This window comes from Anastrepha obliqua, chromosome 4, assembly GCF_027943255.1.
Source record: "Anastrepha obliqua isolate idAnaObli1 chromosome 4, idAnaObli1_1.0, whole genome shotgun sequence".
Lineage (NCBI taxonomy): Eukaryota > Metazoa > Arthropoda > Insecta > Diptera > Tephritidae > Anastrepha > Anastrepha obliqua.
Genome location: NC_072895.1, coordinates 44,429,902 through 44,449,514, shown reverse-complemented (window position 1 = coordinate 44,449,514; position 19,613 = coordinate 44,429,902). Strand labels below are relative to the sequence as shown.

General features: G+C 34.3%; 1 protein-coding gene across 3 annotated transcripts in view; it reads right to left on the bottom strand.

Annotated features, from left to right (window-relative positions):
* The window catches only part of LOC129244486 (ras-related protein Rab-3), a 60,426-nt gene extending 40,813 nt beyond the window's left edge, over positions 1-19,613 (bottom strand). Inside the window, exons 1-3 of one of the 3 annotated variants that reach the window (XM_054882131.1) lie at positions 18,607-19,613; positions 7,690-7,941; positions 7,535-7,614 (exon numbers count right to left, since the gene is read on the bottom strand). The gene's annotated coding sequence lies outside the window, so the exon portion shown is untranslated. Of the gene's footprint in view, positions 1-7,534; positions 7,942-18,606 lie in introns of all 3 variants that reach the window. The other 2 variants (XM_054882130.1, XM_054882132.1) reach the window with 2 other exon arrangements.

Below are 19,613 nucleotides of genomic sequence, written 5' to 3'. Positions count from 1 at the left end.
ATATAAAATTCAGAACGGTGTAGGGTAGCGAGAAAAATGTATATATGTAATTACCAAACGTACGTGACTGGACCTAAAGGAAATCAGATAAAATGACAACACATTTGGTTTTTGTTTTCCATACACAAAAATCGCTCTGTCTCTCTCTCGCTACCCTGCTCCCGGCTCAAATTTAATTATATTTAAGACTAACCTCGTGCACCGTGGCGAGATAAGCGATCCAAATTATTTGGAAACACAACGTCAGCAAATACAAAAACAAAGCATCCGTGGAAACAAACAAAAAGTAGAAAAAAAAACGTATACGTTTATGTTACCCCGTAAGTAATTAATGCATTTTTGTTGTTGATTTTATGTTTTTTTTTTTTGTGATTTTTTTATGAGTTTTACTTTTTTATTTTTGTTTTTATTAGCGCACATATTGCGCTGCTGTCGCTAAAGATAATACAAATAAATACAAACTGCCAGTGGGCAGAGTTTGAGTAATGACACGCTTTCAACCACCTACAACAAATACCTCTACTACTACCCAAATCATCAATGTCTCGTTTTGTCATCCTGCTTCCTTTATTTGGTCGCACACTTTTCGGGCGCATAATAGCATTTTTTTGTTTTCTTCTTTACTTTTATTATTTCTTTTTTTTTTGTCTTGTTTTATTTTTATTTGCGTGCAATTACTTGCCGCCATTCAAAACCGCTGAAAATATCGATTTTCTAACTCCATTTATTATCGTTACATGTCCACATATCGCTAGCGGCTGCATTTATTCAGCCCGCTTGTTTTGTTTTTTACTTTAACGAAAGAAACAAAGCGCTGTTTATGTTGGCATTATAGCTGTCATATTTCAACGCCAAAGCGCAAACACCAAAAAAGGGATATTATTAACCTGACAGAAAATTTCACTCACTTACAACTAACCGATATTAGATTCACAAAAAGCTAGTTTGAACTTTAATTTGGGTATTTTCTTTAACTGTTAATGCCCGTGATCGAAAAGTCGGCCAATAACAATTCCCATTGTAATTCGTTGTTTTTATTTAATCGAGGTTTTATCATTACCTTTGTCTCTTCATCTTAATCTTTTTCCCTCTCTACATTTCTATACTCGCATTTGCCACTATTTCTATTCTTTGTTTTTATCTTTATCTTGTTTGCTATATATGTATTTCGGTTTATGCTCACATTTATACTTGTCTTCATATTCATTGTTATATTTATCCTTAAGTTTACTCATATATTTATCTTTAATATTTACCTTATTTACGTGTCCAGCTTTTCCTTTCTATGTTATTTATTTACAGTAAATTCATCTTCCTGCCACTTAAAGGTTGTTAACAGGAAAAACTTTCTTATCTACGGATCATCGAGAAGCCACTGCATACTCAGAGAGTAACAGTTTCTTGCGGATTTTGAAGCGTTGACATCATTGGCCCATTTCTCTTCGAAAATGCTGCTAGAAACAACATTTCGGTCAAAGATGACCGCAACGGAGGCATAACAAACACTTGCACGATATTTTATTTCAGCAGAATGGCGCGTAATGCTATACAGCCCATGGCATCTTTTGCGCGCCAAGTTCAGTAATCGTTTCGGTAATATCAATGGGCCATATCGAAGCTGGGGCTTGACGCCGTTAGTCTTTTTTGTGCAATGCCGTGAAGGGCCGAATTTATGCTGGTTATTCGCTGGTTAGGCGATTATCGAGCAAACCATTCATGAGGTACAGCCGGAAACCATCACAAACGTCTTGGAACCGTGGATTAACAGGATGCGCTAACCTGAAGTTAGCCGTAGCAGCCACATGAATGAAACTGTGTTCCATAAATAAGGAGAGTAACCCGATAATATACCGGAAAAATTGAATTTGTAAAATTTTTGGAATTTAACAAAAGAAACACCTTTCAGTTTATATTATCCCAATTTGAAATTCGATAAATTTGCGTCCCCTCAGCATAAAAATATGTTTTCTTTATACGAGCGCCTTTATATTTTGGGATGATGTTTGAGCCTTTAAAGAAAAACGTGTAAAGAACACCTGTAAGACGCAGAATTTCGGAGGATGTGAACATTGAACAAGGCAATTATTTGAGTGTTCCATGCAAAATTTTTCACTGGCGCACTTTTTTCAATTCTTTTGTGAAACGGTCTGTTTTCGATAATCAAATTAGCATTACATGTCACATGTCTTTCAAGAAACCATTAAACCCGTAAAATTTCGAATTTTTTTCATAAAATGTTAATATAATCCTTTAAGAATATGTCAACAAATTTTAGAACGTAATTTAAGTATTTCTTATATTACACTGCGTTACAAAAACGACCTTTTTTGCTGTCCTATGAACCAAATATACTTTTTCGGAAAGGGGAGAAAAACTAAAAATCACGTGTATCGGCGATTTTCATGTACACGTCAGAATTTTTTTTTTATGTATAAAATATAGAGCTCGTAGTCCGCCTGTGTGAAAAACTTTGGATCAATTTTTAACCCTTTTTCCGTGATCCAATCGCGCTGAATTTCTGCAGGCAAACTCGTGGAAATGTTTTTATTATGTAAAATTAAAAAAAAAAATTTTATCAATTCTCAGATTTTCTTGAATTTTTTTTTTCTAAAAACAAGAATTTTTTTCTAATATAAATTTTCGGCATAACTTGAAGGGACTCCAAATTTTTAAACAACTTATTAACCTTTAATTTATTGTTTCATACAACACACTCTGTGCCGTTTGTGTGTTTGTTCCAGTTCCGGAAGTTCCGATCATCTGACAGTTGCGCTACTAGGAGACGTATACTTTGACAATTGTTTTAAGTTCTGTTGCGCGAAAACGTCTTTCTGTATATTTCATCTTACGAAAAATGCGGGGAACCAGAAGTATCGGAATTTGTACCAACACCCAGTGAACTTGGGACTGCAGTGCCGCATTTAGTAACGCAAGCTGACTTCAATGACCTTGTACGAGAAGGAAATTTGTCAAAGAGAACAGCCGAACTCTTTGCATCACGCTTTAAGCAGTGGAATATAGTGGCGGCTGATTTTAAAATAACAGCCGCTCGTGATCGACGTAGCAGTATTCCTTATGACGAATTTTTTAAATTGCACGAAGATCGGGAAAAAAACCTGGCTTATTGTTGTGATATTGCTTCGATGTTTGATGAACATGGCGAAAGATTCCATCAGGACATTGCGGCTATTGAAAAGCGCTTTAAAGGACAAGACATTACGCATATGCTTGGCGAATACTGTTGGTCTATTTGTCGCGATACTGACACAAATGGTTACAAACGCAAAAATAAAAGACCTAAGTTTCTTTAAAAGCATTAAAATTTTTAATGTAACAATTTTTAATTTTAATATAATAAAATTAATAAAAAAAATTCGGGATTTTATATCTCTATTGTAATGCGGAGTGAAATACCTTTCTTTTGATACCCACATCGGCATATCTCATGCAATTTTTTTTTAATTTCGAACAGGTGGCAACCCTGTGAAACATTGTCAGTGGCAACACCTAGGTGAAAAGTCTAGAAATGTGATACACTATCTGTGTGCCCAATTTCATTCAAATCGGTTAAGCTAATCCTGAGATCGTGTGATTATACAGATAATGCATACAAGAATTGCTCGTTTCAAGTTATAACATACAAAAAAAAAATTGTGACGTGTACATGAAAATCGCCAATATACGTGTATTTTTATTTTTTATCCCCTTTCCGAAAAATTATATTTGATTCATAGGACAGAATGTGTGTAACACGGTGTTATGAACTAAACATAGAAAAACAGTTGAAAATTTCGTAAATCTTGTTCGAGAGTATATTCAAAACTCAAAGTACTGCAAATAACTAAACAGATCTACCCGTAATCTCAAAGTATTTGAAAAGTGTAGTACATAACTTTATGTAAGTGCTAATGAATCGTTCCCTTAATAAATATTTTTGCTTTCCTGTTGGGTTGCAATTTTATTATACAGTCTTTTCGTGTTTGTTTAATTTTCCATAGGTTTTGTTTTTGTTTCCCTACTTCGTTTGTTCCATTAATTTAAATTTTCTTTGCTTTTGTGCTTTCAAGCGTTTAGTTTAAAATTCATGCCATCCTCTCAGCTCACTCGCTTTCCACTAGCTGGCCCCCTTTATCGCTGAGTGTTGTATCAGCAGTTATGTGTCCCACTCAGCTTTTACTTTGGCACAGCAGTTGGGGAATTTTACTGCTGTCACTGCCACATTAAAATTGTGTACAATGCGACTTAGCTGTACTAGTTGTTGATGTTGTTGTTATTATTGCTGCTGCTGTTGCTGCTGTGCTCATTTGCTTGTTGTCTCAGCGCTCATTTCTGTTATTTTGACAGTTTTTTTTTTTTAGTATGTGACAACTTGACGTCCCATTTTCCCAGCATTAGCAGTTGGAATAGGAGTATAAGTGTATGAGTATTGAAAGAGCAGAAACAATTTATGGTAACTACAGTTGCTTATCTATGTATTTTGTTGATTTCTGTACCCTTCAATATATTCCCAATTTAATTTTAACTGGTTGATTCGATTTGGTCGTTTGCTCCTCTGCTTGCTAAACGTTTTTCTTGGGACTCGTTTTGGTTCTTGCAGAATTTACGTGATATTTAGTTTTCATGGCTATGTAATTGTCAATGCGGTGATTTATAATAAATATACTATACATATGTATATACACATTGGGCTTACGTGGACGTGACATACTTACTCTTACTTAGTTGAGTCGAGCGTCGATAAGTAGTGGCTGGATTTTAAGACAGGTGGCATTTCTGAAGAAAAATGATGACGGTTGTGGATTTAAATCTGAATTTTGGACTAGTTTTCATTCAATTTTTTTTTCTTTTTTTTCATTTAATATAATATAAAGTTCTTTCATATAACCTTCTTTTTAAATCGTCTATAAAATTTTCAAATAATTTTTTGTGAAAAAAAGGAAAAGGAATTAACGCCATTTGTACCACAAGACCACTTTAAAGACCCGGAGATATATGCTCTATCACAAAATCTCAAACCCGCTGCTACTAATAGCAACCAGCAGCCTAACCTAACTAAGTATTTTTACAAAAACTTATATGAGCACCTGTCTAAGAAGTTTGGTCATGGTTTGCTAGAAAAAATAAGCATATTTTGTGATTCTTTTCAGCAGCACAATGGAAGGACTCAAAATTGTGTATGCAAATTTGTTAATAACATTCATCCTGCTCAGCTTATTTGGACAGCTTTTCTTCGGGGAATCGGTTTTTGAGGAGCGCGCAAATTTTTATTCACAGTTAGGCATGTGAATAGCTATAGAAGTGTCTGGTGCTTTTATGATAGGTACATCGAATTGAAATACTATTTTTTAAACAATTTAAAATGAAAAAAATGTGTGAAAAACTAATAACATCCCCGAAAATATAATTGCCAATATTACAAATTAAAATTTCAAGCCAATCGATGTTATTCAAATCATACGTTTAGCCAACCTGAAAAATGTATGGGGTGTTTTTAGTTGCATGTCGATAAGTATGGTTTGACAGCTGAGAGGCTTTGGCAAATCATCATGAATCGTTTAATGCCAGAACAATGCTTCCAATTTGTGGAAATTTATTTTGAAAAAAATAAATCTGTTCGCAAAATTCATAGAGCGAAGTGTTAAAGACAACGCCGAAATGTCGATTTGTCGCCTTTCTAAACTTGTTGACTTTTGTTTTTCGACTACGTGGAAAGTTTTACGGAAGGATCTTGACTTACGCGCCCTCAAAATACAGCTCGTGCAAGAATTGAAGCCAAATAACCATCGTTTTTAGAAAAAGTAGACACAAATTGGCTAGATCGAATGAATTATGTAATCGGCGGCGAATGAATTATTAAACGTTTGGCTATGTCATTTTTAAAGTATCAGGGCGCCATTTAATACAAAAAAATGGTTTCTTTTTTTTAATTCAAAGTCATATTCCGTATTTGCTTTTATTTGATGTTTTAGTTCGGACTTTTTTGAATACTTTTCATATTAGTAGGCTTGAACGTGTCCCGAAAGTCTTTGTCGGTTATGCTTTGTGTACTTTGCATTTCACTGACCCAACTCCATCCTAAGAGTCAGTGCTTGCTCATTAATCTAAAAAACACCAGATTTTAAAAGGATTATTCTCTTTCGCACTTTAATCTTTGATTTGCTACACGAAACAAATTGATTTCAATATTCCACAGCGAATCTTACGAAATAATGACATTTTCTAGTTAAGGATGGTTAGAAATAATTGTTCAATTATTATGCTAATGCTTCAATTTCTAGAACTTTGGAAGAATTTAACATATTGGCCTAGATTTTTCTTCGACAAAGTACCGCTTTAAAAGGTTATTAAATAAACTGTTGAACTAGATTCTAAATACCCTCCAGTAGAGAAAGTAAATCATAAGAAATGTTGCGTTTTCTTCATTAAAATGAAATTTTAATCCTAAGTTTAATTTATTTTTGGTTGAATTGCTTAACATTAATCTGTTCATTATAATATCATAAACTGTAAGAAATACTGCATTTTTAGCTTACTTGCCAAAAAATTTACATGTGAAAGCAACAACAAAGTTATCGAACAAGATTCGCCGATATAGCAATCAGAAAGCAGACACTTGTCATCTTTGCTTTGCCGCCTATTTCCGCTTAGTGAAGATAACAACCACACAAAGAACAATATTTTGAAGAAATGTTCCTTTTGTTTTAAAATTTTTAATAATAATAAGAAATAATTGGTAAATTTGATTAATACAGGCTGATAGCAAACATTACAAGGTCTAATAGCACTAAATAACAGCACTCCTATAGGTTGAGTAATTTGCAACACCTCTTTTGTAAGTCCCTGCAATTTATTGCAAAGAAAACCTCTCAAGAGAGATTAGCTTCAAAATGCGAAAAACTCTATGCAAATCAGAGCATTATGTGCATAGTTATTAGCGTACAGACATATTTTGAGACCTTATTTTATAAGATGTAGAAGTTTGCTATTAGCGGTGGAAATAAAGGGCGATATAGCTAAGTCGTAAGCTAAGTTGAGGAGAGTGTAAGCACTCACTCAGTTTACTATTATTGAGGTAATTGCTTGCACGACTGGCATTCAAGCAATAATGATGATGAATAACTTCATTGTATTCAAACACATACACACAAATTTCCACACCAAAAATGCTAATGGTTTCCATAGCACTCATTTCACAAACGGTCGTGGTCATTGTTTTAGGAAAACACGTCTAATTAATCTTCAGAAGACATAATTTCACACGCATACATACAACGTGCACTCAACTCATAAATGAAAGCTAAGGCCTTACAATTATACTTAACCACTAGGACTTTGTATGTATATGTAAACATTTCAATTAAAATTTGCTAGCGAAAATTGCCAAATAAAATATTACTTTAGTTATGTAGCTAAGAAAATTAAAAATACTATTTACAATAGTTATCTGTGCATACACCCATATGCACGTATATGTTATGTATGTATATACAAAAATAAATTATCATACATTATAAACTATTAGCTCACTACTTACATTCGTTTGTATGTGTATTTTGAGGCCGCTTTAAGAAACTAGGCGAAAAAATAAAATTGAAGCAGTAACTGCTGCGCTTACTGTTGCGTGATGAGCGAGCAAACGTTTCTATTAGCAATATATGTATGTATGTATTTATGTATAATATTTGTCACCTTAGCTCTGTGTTTTGTTGATTTTGACGTCTGAGCGCTTGATGACGCGATTAATTACGTCTAATTTGCAAATGTCTGTAATATACTATAAGTGTATATATTTATGAGTGCCCGTGTACGCTCGCCGCTGGCAATGGTAATGACGATGGCGATGGCGATGAGAGCGATTGTGTAAGCAAACTAGCAACTACCGTAAAATGTAGTGTGCTTATCGGCGTTGCTTGTGCCAAATGGACGTGCAAATTCAGTCAACTGGAATAAGAATACGAAAACACTTACTATTTACTACCACAACAAATGTCACAGGCTTGAAGAGTGAATGGGGCGGAGAAGAGAGAGGGTGTGGATTGATGTGTGAAAAATATAAGAATTTATGAATGAAAATCGTACATGTTTATTATGTTAAGAAACATTTGTATGGGGACTGATTAATTAATTGCAAGATTAAAAAATTATTTATGTATATATTATTTTTCTATAATTGGCGTTTACACGCTTTTTGGATATTTGGCCGAGCTTCTCCTTCTACCTGGTGTGCGTCAGAAGTTTTAAGCCGACTCCGAATGCAAGTGGTTTTTTATGAGAAGCATTTTCATGGCAGAAATACACTCGGAACTTCGCCATTAACTGCCGAAGGGCGACCGCTATTAAAAAATGTCCATCATTTTGGTGTTTCATGCATGGAGATTCAAATCTACGCACGTCCAAAGGGTAGCCACGCACCAACCCATTCGGTCACGGCGGCCGCTAATGAATTGCAATTCAATTCAAGGTGTTAATCGATTTGTAATATGTACTTTAAGTGATGAACTTTATTGAGTGTTCTTGCAAATGTCATCTTTTCAAAATTGGTATTAAATGGAATACTGAATGTTATTTTCTGTAGGATGGTATATAATGAATGGAGTTGAAAAAAATTATCGATTAAACAGCATTTTCGATTATTTCTGTTTCTAACGTTATAGAAATAGCTTTCTTTAAAATATTCAATTACAATTTTTTTATTTAAATATGTAAGTTTGTAAAAAAGTAAAAAAAAAGTAATTTTGATAGCTTTTTGGTTTTAAATCTGCTTCGACTTTCCTGACTTTAGAAAAATAATCATTCGGCGGATACTTCTCATTAAAAATAGCGTTAAGACTCTAAGAAGTTGCAGAGTTTTTATACTCACAAGCATAATTATCATTTTGGTAAATTTTGAGGGGAGATAAGGTAGCAATATTCAAATATTATCAAATTTAATGAATTTCATAATTAATCGATTAATGATTAGTTTAACTAGAACAAGAAATCCGATTCAATTAAATTGCTTACTGACACAATTACTCGATTATTGCTATTCATTTCATTTATCTTGCCATCCCTACATAATTTAGGTTAGGTTGAATTGGTTAACTTGCAGTCAAGCATAGGCCGCTTAGGACCATAGCGATGGAGTTCATTAGGTTTGTGTTTTGTGTAAAATAGTCCACCCGCAAGGTGCCTATTTCTATTGTGAATTTAATGAAATGCCTCTGCTTACTTGTCTTCAAATCAATTAAACTGTGGTGCCCCAGATATGTTAACCGTGTTTTGAATAACGCAGGACATCCCCAAATGAGATGATAAACAGTTTTCCTTGAGCCCTACTTTGTATATTTCCTTCAATTCTCGCTGTCGCTGGGGTATGTCCCGCCAGCATGTCTATCAGGGTTCTACAATCCCTTCGTGTTAGTGATAGTATAAATCGAGTACGACTGTGATCGTCATGCTTACACATGATCTTAGCATTCCTGCAAGTGGACAAATTCTTCCATACGACTTCCTTAGGTCTAACTCTGCACGTTATATCCCACTGTCGCTTACTCCGCTAGTAATTTTAGAACCGCTCATATAAAAGTAAGTGCCGTTTGAAGCTATGCCATCCTTCTTTTTCGACAGTAATCTTGAATTTTTTCCTTTTAAGAACTGGAGACATATAGTCCATATTAAGTGTATTATTCCAGTTTGTTGAACTATGTTCATAGAACCTGTGTGAGAGTTAATTTCAGGCTTTTAGCCGTCCTGTAATTCCCTACCTATGTATCGGGTGTTTTTTAAGAGCTTAAGAACTTAAAATGGTATTACTAAACAGAAATATTGTCGGAATGATTTTTTTTATTATAATCTGGTAGATAATTTCATGGCAATAAAATTTTGAATAAGATATCCGGTATATATCCGCCCATCTATGAGTTACATGGTCCATTCGATCAGTCCAATTTTTGACTACTTTTTTCAATAAGTCTGACCTATGGCGTCAATGGTGGGTTGAATATTGGTTTGCAATGCTACAGGAGTTACTAATTTATCGGCATAAATCAATGACTTCACTTAGCCTCAAAAAAGTAATCCAGAGGCATTAAATCGCACGAACGAGTGGGCCAGTAAGCAATATCACTTCTGGGAAGAAAGTTGTCACCAAATGGATTTTGCAATAAATCGATTGGTAAGCGCGCAAGCGTCGATGTTTATTAGCTGATTAATTTTTGGAAACAAAAATTCAGTCAGCATGGCTCGATAGTGCTCGCCATTCACAGTAACGGGACGTTTGCTTATTGACGTAGCCATTTAACCAGAAATTAGCGTAAAATAGACGAAGTGTTCTATGAACTTCGCGGTAAGAGTTTTTTTTTAAAGCAAATTTCAACAATTTCGAAGAGTTGTTCTAGCGATTAACTATTCAAGATAACTTAGCAAACCGTACTGAAAAAGAATGTCATCAAAGTTTGCCGCTCTTAGCTGTCAAACCATAGAGTAAGATCGGGTATTGTGGGCTATTCGGGTAATGTGGTCAACGTCTGTATTTTTCATAATAACGAACATGCACTAGAAAGATTTCTTATGAACTTCAAAATTCATGTAACGGATTTTATTACGCTGCTTGTCTTTTGAATTGGACTCTTTACTGATGAGCAGTTAATCAAAATATTTTGTGAAGTGCAGCCGATTTGTTTTGCAGTGGCGTGTAATATTAATGGTATTTTTTAGCCAGTGATTATTTTTAGTGTGCGAAAATTCAGATAGAATTATTAAACTATTCTGCATTTTTTAATGCGGTAAAAAACTATTTTTAAATTATTTAAACAAAGAAAGTTTGTAATATTTTTTTCTTATAAGTGGTACAGTGGCTAATATGGGCTAGTCAGCGTCAGTTATTGCGAACTAGTAGCCCACAATACTCCCTTAGTATTTTCCTAATTCTCCTTAATTTTCCTGTTATGTATTTTCCAATTATACATATTTAGATATGCCAAAAATAGAGAAATAAGGAAATGGGACCCCGGTATGATGAAAAAAGCCATTGTAGCTGTTACGAATGAATAGATAGGTGTGCCACACCTTTTGCAAAGTTTTTTGATGTGCCGCGTTTTGCATTGCAAAGAACGGCAAGAAGTAATGCATCCGATAGCTTGCTTTTAAAAACCCCACTTAGACGTAAGCCAATACTGGACGAAGCCACAGAAAAATACCTTGTAAAATATGCATTAGAAATGAAATCAAGATTTTGCGGCCTCACAAGACACGATATTCGTTTCTTCGCGTTTAAATTAGCGGAAAGAAATGAAGTGCCAAAAAAATTTTCCGTCCTTAAGCAATGTGCAGAGAAAGGTTGGCTGCAAGAATTCCTGCGCAAGCACAAAAAATGAGCTTAGTTTGCGCTCTCCAACGGGAAAGTGTTTTAATAGAGCAATGGGTTTCGCAAAAGAAAATGTAAAGATGTTCTTCGATTAACTTGAGCAAGAGTATGAGAAACACAAATTTTCACCATCTGCTATACGAAATAGGGACTTATATTTACCTAAAAATAATTTTTTTTTTTTTCAAGAGTCAATTAAAATAAAAAAAATTTATGAATAAATTCATTGGCTTATTATTAGATCTTACAATCGTTTTTGGTGAATTTATCTAGTGGCCCACTTTTCCCGGTAGGGTGGCCCAGTACCCACTATATTTCTTTTCATCAACTTTTAAGGTGGTTTCAGTTTTTCTATATTATCAGACGAAAACAATTATATTAGGATATATTTTGCAATAAAATGTGAAGATAATTCAATATTTGTTAGAAAGAAAAAAAGATCGCTTTTTCATTACGATTATTTTGGCAGAAATTAATATCAAGGTAAAATGGTGCCCACAATACCCGACTTTACTATAAATATCGATAGCGATAGTTTTCATGCAGCTAAAAAAAACTTATATGAGTATGTAGAATAGGTGTAAACTTCCACTGAAATCGCTTTGTTATTAACATCGTCCGACACTTGGAACACATATGTATGGCCACCTTTTACTATTTTCTCTAAAAGCTATGTTTAAACAGAATGTGTGAGTGTAGAATATAAGTCTGATACCAAATGATTAAGAACTCAACTACAAGCATTTCAATTAGATGAAAATCTTGCAGCTACACACTAGAAAATCTAAGACACTATTCGCCTAGGGTTTGCTTATTACTTGGGTCTCAAGGATGTCCAACCAAATGTATTTTTTTTTTGTCACGGAAACGACTCTTTAAATTTGTATTTAGTCATTTGTAGAATAGTCATTATGCACAAAAGTAAACTTGAGTTCTGAGTAGAAGTCGGAAGGTTTAGGCCGAGTCTTGGGGTTAAACATTTAGCTTCAACCTCGTTTCAATTTCGTACTCATAATACAAGGTTGTTCGATGAGTATTACCAGATTGCTAAAATACGGCGTTTCTAAGCTAAATTTCTTTTGTATTGGTACGCTCTGCATTTGAACTTATGTGAAGTTTCATATTAATCTGTCAATTCATTCTTTGTTTACAAGCCATTTACTATCAACATGTCACAGTATTTTCGACAATTGAAAAAATCAAGCATCGCGCAGTGATTGCATTTTTATTTTTGGAAGGTTTAAAAGCAAAGTATAATAAATTTATGAAAGAATTTTGAAGTGTATAAGAACTTATCGTCATCAATTAGTATAGTAGAAAGATGGGTTGCCGAATTTAAACGCGCCCGTGCAAGCCTTGAAGCCTTGGTTCTAACACCATAATTCTAAAATCAAAATAAGAGACTACAGAGTGATGTGAACCTGTTTCTTCGGCTCCGAAACGAGTTCGTGTTCGGTTTGTCGCTTTATGAAGAAAGAAGGCTTTTTGGTTGGTAAAAATATTTTTTACATTTCTTTTTAATCAGCCCTTATTTGTGATCTTATCAAAAAGAATGTATCTCGAGGCTATTTCCAAGTTCAAAAAAAAAACCTTGTATTAAGATAATTAGAGGTATATCTATATCTATGCATATAAGTACAAGAGTAGAAGAGGGTAGGTAGATAAGTAGTTGAAATGGTTCCAGTCTGGCACTCCCCAAGTAGCACCAAAGCGCCGTTTTGATACCATTTTGAGACCTCCAACTAGCAGATATCTACAGCCAGTCATAGCTGTTGATTTATTGGAGAATATTGATGGGATTTAGGTTGGAGCATTACCCCAGGCTGTCGAAAAAAGGAGCACCCAGTGACCTCAATCATCTAACTGCCAAACTCGGACATTTACAGAGAAAGTGCGCAACAGTCTCCTTCTCTGAAAGGTCTCCACAGCTTTTGCAATGGAGATTCTAATGGTAAATCTAGCTTTTCTGTGTGTGTCGATCGTTCAATGACTGGTAAACACAGCTACGAGTTTGGAAATTGAATGGCATGGAGTCCGCAGAACTTTCCTATTATACTGTGGTCAAAGGGTTTTGAAATAGCACACGAAGAAATGGAGATCCATTTTTCTGAGAAATAAGTTGCGCAATTCCCCTTTAACAACAGAAGAGAGTAAAAGAGTTGAGAAATTTTCATATTTCCAAACACGTTTTCAATAGTGCACGTTTTCTTTTAAATGCAGCTTTTAGTTCTTTGAAGAGCGGTTTTAGGCGACCATCGATTTAGTACATTTACACTTGGAACAAGATATATAAAGGGTGGTTAAATTTCAAGGGCCGAAGTTGAATGTGAACCACACCTGACGTCAACGACACCGTTGGACTTCTTTCTTTGGGATTATTTGAAAGAAAAGGTGTACGTCGATAAGCCAGCAACCATTCAAGAGCTAAAGGATGAGATAATTCGGCGCATTAACGGCATATGTTGAACCTCAATTATACCTCAGCGTCATCGAAAATTTGGGTCATCGGATGGAGGTGTACCGCCGAGGCCGCGGCGGCCATTTGGCCAATATTTTGTTCAATACGTAAGTGAGCCATACTAGTATTATCATAATAAAGAGAACTGATAATAATTTCCTAAAAAAGTTATATTTTATTCAAAATCAACACCGGCCCTTGAAACTTAACCACCCTTTAAAACTTCGATAAATTTTCATCAAAATTTCAAACTTTTTAATCAGTATCTTTTACAAAAATTTGGGGATGTAGCTTATACAAATATTATATAGATGCTTTCCATTTCAATTCAACCGGGCTATTCGGGTCATGTTCTTCGATTTCGATGTAACTTAAATATGTTGCTCTCTGGTCAAAATAATGAGACACGTATTTTTTTGTTCATCCGAAAAAAATTTTTTTCAAGAGTTATCGGCAATTTTGTTTTTCGGCTCAAACTCGATTTTTTTTAATTATATAAGAAACAAATTTTTTTAAATGCCCATAACTTAGTCAAAAATGAACCGATTTTAATAATTCTGGGTTCAAAATAATTGTAATTACTTACACGAGCAACTTCATGCAGAAACAATTGCAAAAAAGAAGTTGAAAATGTTTTATTTTGCAAAAAACAAAAAGTGCGAAACAGGTTTTTTACTCAAAAATTCATTACTCAAAAACAACTCATTTTAGTTACTAGGCATTCAGCTCAATTAAAGTTTGAGATGTCCTTTTGATTTGGAAAAAGTTATAAAAAAAAATACCCTTTTTAAAATATTGAATTTCGAAAAAATTTCATTTTTTTCCTTTTTTGCTAAATAAAAAATGTTCAACTACTTTTTTGCAATTGTTTCTACATTAAGTCGCTCCTGTAAGTAATGATGATCATTTTGAACGCAGAATTATTAAAATCGGTTCATTTTTGACTAAGTTATGGGCATTTAAAAAAAAAAAATTTCTTATAATATATAACACTGTGGTACAAAAAAAAAAGTTGCAAAAAAACTTTGGATCGGACATGATGAGGGTTGTAGCTTATGAAAAACTGAAAAGAATGGTATAGGAGAAATTTCCAATACACCCCCAAAATCTCATTTTATGGCCATAAAACCGTTTTTCAGTAGGTTGATATGAACAATCACTCCTAACTTCGCCAATTTCCATCCGATTTCGAATTTGCTTTTTTAGTTCGAAAGAACAAAAACAAGCCTTTTTGACAGTGTGTTAACATTTTTTCTGAAATGACAACTGACGAGACTGTAGACGGAAGTATTTGGAATTTTTTTATTTTTTCTCTATTTTTTCGACTTTGACATAATTTTTACGATATTATCCGATATTGAGGATTTTTTTTAGTACACTACTGTTATAGTAAATTTAATTTTGCGTCGAATGAGCTATATTTGACTGTAATTGAATTAAAATTAGTAGAGTTGTGCGAGTTTTAAGATTTTTTGTTTTTTTTTTATTAATTTGGAATGTTGGTATAGCTTACGCTAAATGGGAATAAGGACGTGTTTTGATGCGTTATTATAGATACGTAATATTTATTGGAGTGTATATGTATACATAAGAGTACACTGTACTGCATACAACAGAACTGGTTAGAATTTACGAAAATATCTGACATATTATAGCACTTTTTTTTTTGAATAGAAATATGAAAAAGCTCCAAAGTATACCAAAGTTCACACTGTACATTGATTAACAGAAGAAGTTTGTTATTATAATTTAACCTTATTAAAACGTCAAAGTTTTATTGTTTGTTTCATTGAAATTCAAGAGATATAAATCAAAACGTTGCCAGAAAAGTCAAATTTCTCAATATTCTCCGATGATATGGCATCATCAGCCTTATCATAAACCAGATGATTGTTATTTTTGTAAAACGGACGTAAACGGTCATCATTATAAAACTCGAAAGCACATAAAGTATGCTGATGTTGCAACTGTTAAGAACAACGTAGTCTTGGACGATATGATTGACTCAACTGCAAGAACTTCAACTCATTCCTGACGATGATCAAACTGATAAAAATAAACCTGATGATGAAGAGTACATTCCGTCTGGTTCTAAGTCTTCAGAACGAGACATTGTATCAAATTCAGATTTTCAGGATCTTTCTCGTGATTTACATACTTCTATCGGGAAGACAATCTGAAACGCTCGTTTCTCGATTTAAACAATGGAATTTAGTTGATGACGACTTCAGATGAATGATGATGATCGAATTTCTTACAGAGAAGTATTCAAGACTGATGAAGAAATGACAAATGTACCGTACCATACTAAACTCCAAAGGGCCGTTTCCAATGCATTTTTAAGTTTGGAACCAGTGACGTTGTGTACTGCACCGTACCATACCGTACAGTGCTGCACTGCACAATACTCCAATAAATATTATGCGTTTATAATGACACTTGTTATTATTTTCATGCTTCGAAACGCATACCAAATCTCGTAGTAAAAAAAGAAAAAATCTTAAAACCCACACAACTCTATTAATTTTAATTCAATTACAGTCAAATATAGCTCATTCGACGCAAAATTAAATTTACTATAACAGTAGTGTACAAAAAAAAATCCTCAATATCGGATAATATCGTAAAAATTATGTCAAAGTCGAAAAAATAGAGAAAAAATAAAAAAATTCCAAATACTTCCGTCTACAGTCTCGTCAGTTGTCATTTCAAAAAAAATGTTAACACACTGTCAAAAAGGCTTGTTTTTGTTCTTTCGAACTAAAAAAGCAAATTCGAAATCGGATGGAAATTGGCGAAGTTAGGAGTGATTGTTCATATCAACCTACTGAAAAACGGTTTTATGGCCATAAAATGAGATTTTGGGGGTGTATTGGAAATTTCAACTATACCATTATTTTCAGTTTTTCATAAGCTACAACCCTCACCATGTCCGATCCAAAGTTTTTTTGCAACTTTTTTTTTTGTACCACAGTGTAATTAAAAAAAATCGAGTTTGAGCCGTAAAACAAAATTGCCGATAACTCTTGAAAAAAATTTTTTCGGGCGAACAAAAAATTACGTGTCTCATTATTTTGACCAGAGAGCAACATATTTCAGTTACATCGAAATCGAAGAACATGACCCGAATAGCCCGGTTGAATTGAAATGGAAAGCATCTATATACAAATATAATTGGCGCGTACACCCTTTTTGTGTGTTTGGCTGAGCTCCTCCTCCTATTTGTGGCTGGCGTCTTGATGTTGTTCCACAAATTGAGGGACCTAAAGTTTTAAGCTGACTACAAACGGAATATGGTTTTTTATGAGAATCTTTTTCATGGCAGTAATACACTGGGAAGCTTGCCATTGCCTACCGAGAGGTGACCGCCATTAGAAAAACACTTTTTCTATCATTTGGTGTTTCATGCAGCGAGATTCAAAATAAAAAAACTTTCTGATAACTATTTACTAAGTCTTAGAGTAATACATATGGAACACAAAACAACACAGATACATATGGAACACAAAACTAAAAAATTTATTTCGTTTACTGTCATCTTATCAAAATCCTTTTTAAGCTCACTGATAGTAGCGAAAGCCTCTCAATGAATTGGATCTTTATTTGATTTTATGAAGACTTATAATTTTTTTATTTTCGTAAATACTACAATATAAGAGTTTCGAAATTAAGTTTTTTTTTTAATTGAAAAGTAAGAGTTTGTGACTTATATTCACTATTTGTCGTCAAATGATTGCATGGGCTGTTCTTTCTAGTTTCGCTTGTCAGCAAAAGATGCTGACTGCTTCTGCAGCATCACTCTTAATCACTTTTATAAATTTCTGCGCATATTTTGCCTGGTTGCTTTCCAAGATTAGATTTTATGCGTTTATTCTTCTTTTTTTTTATTACAAATATTTGCATTGCCTACTCTCAGGCGCACAAATTTTCATTTTAATTGTAGTCATGTGTGCGTGTGCGTTTGAATGCCAAAGTTCTTGACTATGAGCACGGAATGAAGAAGAAAATTGGAATTGCCACACACATGTAGGCATGTCTGTATAGGTGTGTTTCTGTGTGCTGCATGCATCAGCATGCGAGTATGCAAATTTTGCATATATAAACTTAGAAGAATATGAGCGTTTATATTCAGCTACATTTTATTTTCGCTGGTCATCCGTTCTGACTTAACCGCGTCGCATTCCAATAAATAAACCAAGCGTTGCCGCAACATTAATTTTCACACACACGTACTTACATCTACAATTACGTATGTATGTTTGTATGCATATGCTGGCGAGTCTTTTTGCAAGGATGTCTAATATTCTTTTTTTCTTCGTGCACTTGGCTTTTCCTCCAGCTCCACACACATGAAAACACCACAAACGCAAATGTAGATACTTACTTACAAATAAATCGATAATTTTTTTCTTCATCTAAAAATAGCGAAAGGAAGTCAGGCAGGTGGGTTGGTCACAGGGTCGCTGGCTGGATTGCTGGGTTTGGGTTGGGTCTGTTATGGTATGAGTATTTGCGCTAGCTGTAAATATATCACTGCTATTCTCTTTGTGTGTATGTGTGCATATCTAGATAACGTAAAATGTCTATGTATTTGTGTTGCATGTTGTGTGTACGTTTCTTGTCCTGCGCTGGAATTCCACTACACTTCTCAGCTGTCTACGTGTACGTTTAATTATACTCCGTAGAATCATTTTTTTAGTCTGTTTTCTATCTGTCCCATTGCGTTTCGTTCGCACATTAGTTTTGCTTTAATAAATCGCAACTGCTTTTGCGATTTATTTCTATAACCAATCTACTATACCTTTAACGTTGTATTACTGCGTTTACAGCTGGCCTATTTGCTAGCTACTGCTGCTTATACTCGTGGTTGTTGTTGCTATTATTGTTGGTATTGGCTTGTGGTCTGCGGTTGGGAAGTGGCAGCTGGCTGACTGGCTTTACGCGATTATGTTCTTAATTCAATACAATTTGACTCAATTCTAAGAAACACACATTGACTCATACAACAAATAGTCAACGTCTAGTTTTTGTCGCTAGCAGCTGCTGCACTAATGCATATAGAGTTGAGTATACTAAGTTTCTTTTTTGTTTGTTTTGTATGTAAGAGTTACTTTTCTGTTCGCAGTAACCCAAATTTCGCGTTTAGTGACCCGAGAAACCACTTTTTTTACTTCAATTGGAATTTAAACTAATTCTTTTATTAAACACATTCACTTCTTTTCTCAATTCGTTTACTTATCGCAATTATTTATTTTTCTACACTCAACACTTTTATTGAACTATTCACTGCTATTTCTTCGCTCGTTTGTTGCCTCCTTTGCGTTGACTACTGAGTTTTTCATGTCCCGTAAGGATACTAAAGAAAAATACGTTGCTCTACCGTTACTGAGATCACTCTAAGACACTGAGCGGCTGTCAAGCGGCGAATTGTGCGTTTGTTGTTTGTGTTTTCTAATTTTGCTTGCTTATCTCTTTTCTCTCTTGCGGCGAATTGTTCAGCTGTCAGTGCAACTAGAAAACGTGCCTCTCCTCTGACTCTCCTCCGGGGGCATAAAGTCTGTATAGAAAAGTTTGTGAACACAGCTTGCTGCCTCCTTTGTAAATTCAACTAAACAGCTTTGCAATTTTGGCAGTGCGTATACGCAATTTATGTTTTTTTCTGCTATCCACTGGGTTTTGTCTTGACGACCCACTTTACCGTCTCGTTTGAAGTTGGATATTATATTGCAAGTTGGCACTGGCTTTGGTATTTCTTGCTTGTGAAAATCGATGATACGCGTGAAAAAGTATCCCCAACAACTTATGAGC